The following is a 5,235-nucleotide window of genomic DNA, read 5'->3' as shown; positions in this document are numbered from 1 at the left end:
TTTGAGATTCACATATCTTTATATCTGAAAGTCATGGAAGATATACTAGTTTTTTGAAAGAATTTCGCAATGACAAACAATTGCATATAATGCACAAGGAATCATCTGTGTATCTATGGGTGTTTATTTAACAATATTGCTTTATCGAAGAAAAATTGTGAAACAACTGAGAGAGAGAGAGAGAGAGAGAGAGAGAGAGAGAGAGAGAGAGAGAGAGACCTCAAATACATATTAACAAATTGGATAAAAGAGAAACATAAGGCTTCGACAAAATGCGAATTAAGAAAACTTCGTAAAACATAAATGAAATATAAAAAATAATTTAAAAAAAAAATCATAATCTGGAGAGAGATTGACAACGTTACTCTCTCTCTCTCTCTCTCTCTCTCTCTCCTCTCTCTCTCTCCTCTCTCTCTCTCTCTCTCTCTCTCTCTCTTGACTGACTGACTGACTGACTGACTGAAGAAACGATCACTAATAGAGAAAATGTTACTCTCGTTGTATTTCATGATCCTGGTTATTTACATATCCTTCCCCGATAACCGTGATCTGTATCTTCCTCTCTGGAACCAGCTTCCAGCAGAGGAACCGAGAAGCAGTTTGGAAATCCCTCATAAGCGGAAAGATTTGTCTGGATCTGGAACAACTTGTCCCGAGAGAGAGAGAGAGAGAGAGAGAGAGAGAGAGAGAGAGAGAGAGAGAGAGAGAGAACTTTGGTTTCGTTTTGGAGTTTGGTGGTGGATGGGTGTTATTTATTTATATATATATTCATCTATTTATTTATTTTATATTATTTAGTTGTTTATATATTTTCAAGGTGAGGAGTGTGATTCGTTTGTAGTCCAGCTTCTGTAACTGCTACTCAAAAATAAAAAGAAGAAATTAAGGGAAAAAAAGGATGTAAAAAAGATAATTAATCATATTTTTCCATACCCGGGATCGCAACTATTGAAAAGAGTACTAGAATTTCATTACACAGTCTATATTTGATGTGTAGGGAAAAGTAGGTATAAAAACTTGTCAGCTCTTCTTTAGAGGTTTATCATACTTTATTATTATTATTATTATGAATATTATTATTATTATTATTATTATTATTATTATTATTATTATTATTATTATTATTATTATTATTATTATTATTATCATTATTAAACTTTGGCCATCTTAAAGCATTGGGGATGGAATAATTGCAAATAAGCGATCTTAAAACTGAATTGTATCTTCCACTGTTAATAGCAAAATTAGTTGGCCCTTTTTGCACTGAAATTTTTATTGCATTTAATTTTTCTTTCCTATTTTGTATCTTTCAATTGGAGTGAAATTGTCTGTCAAATTCAAAGATAATTATGGATTGTCACATTCCTCGTTTATTTTGATACCTTGTCAGGAGATTGACAAAATTCTATCATTTAAGTTTTGTGAAACATTTGTTATTGAAATCAAAATATTTTAATTAAGAAAACATTCTGAGGGAAATTACCTATTTGAAATTAAAGTACAAACTCGCAAATGGATGAGTTGGTAGGACAGTACAAGAGGAATTTACAAGATTTCAGAAAAGAATGTTATTCATTCATGATATTTGCATTTATTATTATTTCGAAATGTGCAATCTGCACGTAATGTATGTATTGTTAATCTCCACAGTTAATAATAGTTTGTTATTTTCATCATTTTCTTTCTTTTATATTTACCTATTTACCATTGCATTTATGATCACATTTATCGATTGAATCTTCAATTCTTAGAGTTATCATTTTATATATTCCAGTTCATTTATTGTTATTGTTTAATCAACATACATCTATATCTTCCTCCTTCAAGGTTTATTTTGAAAGGAAAAGGTATTCCCCTTTGAAGACTATTACGCCAATTTTATAATATCGTATGCCAATAATAATAATAATAATCATCATCATCTCCACCTACGCCTATTGGAGCAAAGGGCATTCTTGATATTTTAACTCAATGCTTCTCCATTCACCATCTCCTACTTCATGCTTCATAGTCCTCAGCCATGTAGACTTGGCTTTTCCAACTCTTCTAGTGTTTTGTGGAGCCAAGTTAAACTTTTGGTGAACTAATCTCTCGTATGGAGTGCGAAGAGCATGCCCAAACCATCTTCATCTACCCCTTACCATGATTTCATCCACATATGGCACTCGGGTAATCTCTTATAGTTTCATTTCTAATCCTGTCCTGCCCTTTAACTCTCAATATGCTTCTGAGGGCTCTGTTCTTAAATCTACTAAATCTGTTGGAGATTGTTTCATTGTCATATTATGAATCATGTCCATACAATAACACAGATCTCACTAAACTGATATATAGCCTGATTTTTATATGTAATTTCGGGCGATGTGATTTCCAACTTTTACTTAACCTAGCCATTGTCTGATTTTTCTCTTTTACTAAACTCCAATTCTAATGACCCCGTATTGCATTCCATAGTTCCTAAATACAATACTTAAATGATAGTACCTCGTTAACCCTTTCTCCTTCCAATGAAAAATAAAATAGCATTAATGAAAATGTTGAAAGGAAAACAATTTAGATTTGCACAGACCAAACATCAAGAGGAGATGAACCGAATTCAGCAAATAGCCTCACGAATTCCTCTCGGACAACTGATATCAACAGTTGATAAGATCGATCTCTTGGATACCACCTTCGACGCCATCTTACAACGCCCTGTTCCTCACACTTAGAGATCAGCTCATGACCTCGGCCTCGTCTCTCTCTCTCTCTCTCTCGCTCTCTCTCTCTCTCTCTCTCGCATCCGTCACTCGAGTCAACTAACATCTCCTTAAGTCTGTCAGCATCTCCCTCACGGCAGCCGCTGTCTGAGGGCCTAATCCTACCTGAGGAGAGACTGAGACGAGTAAACACTCCGCCCCCTTGTTTATACTTGTACACTTAATCAACGTTGACAAGGACTACTTAACAAGTATCCGTGTTGGCATTTAACAGGTTGGGTTCGTTCTGCTCTGGGGAGGTTATTGCTAGATTGAAAAATAAAACTTTAAAGAAGAGAGAGAGAGAGAGAGAGAGAGAGAGAGAGAGAGAGAGAGAGAGAGAGAGAGAGAGAGAGAGAGAGAGAGAGAGAGAGGGTGTATCTGTGTGTGTGCATTTACTCTTGGACCGCTCAATGTTTAGAGATGCTGAGATATTTATCTTCCACTTTAGACTGCTTTATTTCCGTGTGCAAACTGTTGCAAATGGATATGCATTTCGGTATTTAATCAATTTTTCAACTCCCTTTGGTAGATCTATAGATCTTTAGTAGATCAAACAGTGAGGCACTTGTTACGAATTTTATTTGCTTTGAATGCCGCTCTAATCTGCGTAAAAGGCCCCGGGCCAGCATAACATCCCTTTAAAACCGTAATCATAGGAGCTGATAACAAGCTGTTTCAATGATGCAACGGATTTCCATTTGAAAAGGAGAGGGAAGGAGCCATCAAAGTGTTTGATAAGTAAGGAATTAAAGAAAAATCATCACGCCAGACGGAGAAAAATATAAAGTTGGAAAGAAAATTTCTTCGAAGATTTTTAAGAGGAGCGTTAAATAAAGAAGAAGAAGAAGAAGAAGAAGAAGAAGAAGAAGAAGAAGAAGAAGAAGAAGAAGAAGAAGAAGAAGAAGAAGAAGAAGAAGAAACGATTGTTAAATAATTCTTCACAGTTTCGGCAAAAGGAATAACATCATTATTGATAATGATAAAGGAAGTTTTGATTAATTGATCTACGCTGAAATAATCCATTTTTGAAGGATATCGATATCAGGTATCGCTTTTTCTGTTACTTCAGACAAAGAAAAATGAAACTTATCATACTCTTCGATTTGTCTATAACCGTTTTTTCCCCCGCGGGGCAAACAAAATATTCCATCAAAGCAAAATGCTGAGAAAAAGTCTATTTGATAGGGCAATCTAAATAAGCCGAATTTATAGCCAAATATATTGGCTGGTTGTCAAAGTCATTGCAATAACGACCCACATCAAGTGCGAATTTTATAATCAAATCGTGATGAAATCTAAGATGAAATGTGGATTGGGGTCGGGTGGGGGGTGGGGGGATGAGAGACAATATTTCATCCGGCGAGGAAGATATAAAGTAATATTTCAAAATTATGGTTCTAATATGAGAGGGTGCTACAGAGACATTAAGATCGCAATCTGTCTCCCATAAAATGAAGGGGGAAAAAATATGATCTAAATAAAACATAATGAGAAAATAATAGGTGGGAGCTGGATGTACACTGGAAGGGGAAATATGTAACGATTTCCATTCTTAGTGTAAAGTTATTGCTTAGGTGACAATAAGAGGGAGGACAAAAATGTCAACAACAACAATGAAAACAACATCGATCCAAATAAAAGCAGTGTGTGAAAGAGGAAAAGCAAAATACAGTTAAGGAGAAATTAATACTTTTTGTTTTCTATAATTATTACAAAGCAGAGAAGAAGAAAGAACAGAGAGATGATAATAACCAAAAAAATGAAATGCAATTAAGAAGCAACAGCTGATATTCCTTGCGTAGATACATTACAAAAGTATAGAAAATGCGAGTGAACAATATTAAAAAATACAGTATCTACTAAACAAAAGCAGAATGCAGTAATGTGAATCTGGATTGATATATTAGAAGACGAGGGACACAATAGTGTCGCAGCAAATACAACAGCATAAACCAAATAAGAACCAGATACTTTAGAGAAGCAGTGGCTAATTTTTCTCATTTGATTTATTTGAAAGCAATAGAAACAAGGATTGATTCGAAACAAAAGTGAAATGCTCTGAAGAAGGAATAGGGCTAGGGTGTGTAAAAATTCAAGTAACAAAAAGAGTACGAAGAGAAAATTAGGAGGAATATGAGAGGATTCGCCTCAATTTAAAAAAAAAAAGGGGGGGGGGGTGGGGGGGGGTGGGAGAGCAGCGGCATAGAGTTGCTAAAAAAATTGATTTAGATGTAATTGGAAAGCGAACAATTCAATTACAAACGACGGATAAACAAAATAAACAACAATGGTATTAACGAGAAAGGGAAAAACAAAAACGTACAGTAGACTTGGAGAAAGAATTAAGAACAACCAAAGAGAAATGAGGATGAAGTGATGTTCAAGAACTCAATGATATTTGAAATAAGAACGACTGAACAGCCCTTTGTGTAGGTAGTTTGATGACGTTCCTATTCCGCTCAAGGAATAACTCTTTATACGTTCCCGTCCAAAG

The sequence above is a fragment of the Palaemon carinicauda genome, chromosome 14, assembly GCF_036898095.1.
Source record: "Palaemon carinicauda isolate YSFRI2023 chromosome 14, ASM3689809v2, whole genome shotgun sequence".
NCBI lineage: Eukaryota > Metazoa > Arthropoda > Malacostraca > Decapoda > Palaemonidae > Palaemon > Palaemon carinicauda.
This window is presented reverse-complemented; position numbering follows the sequence as displayed.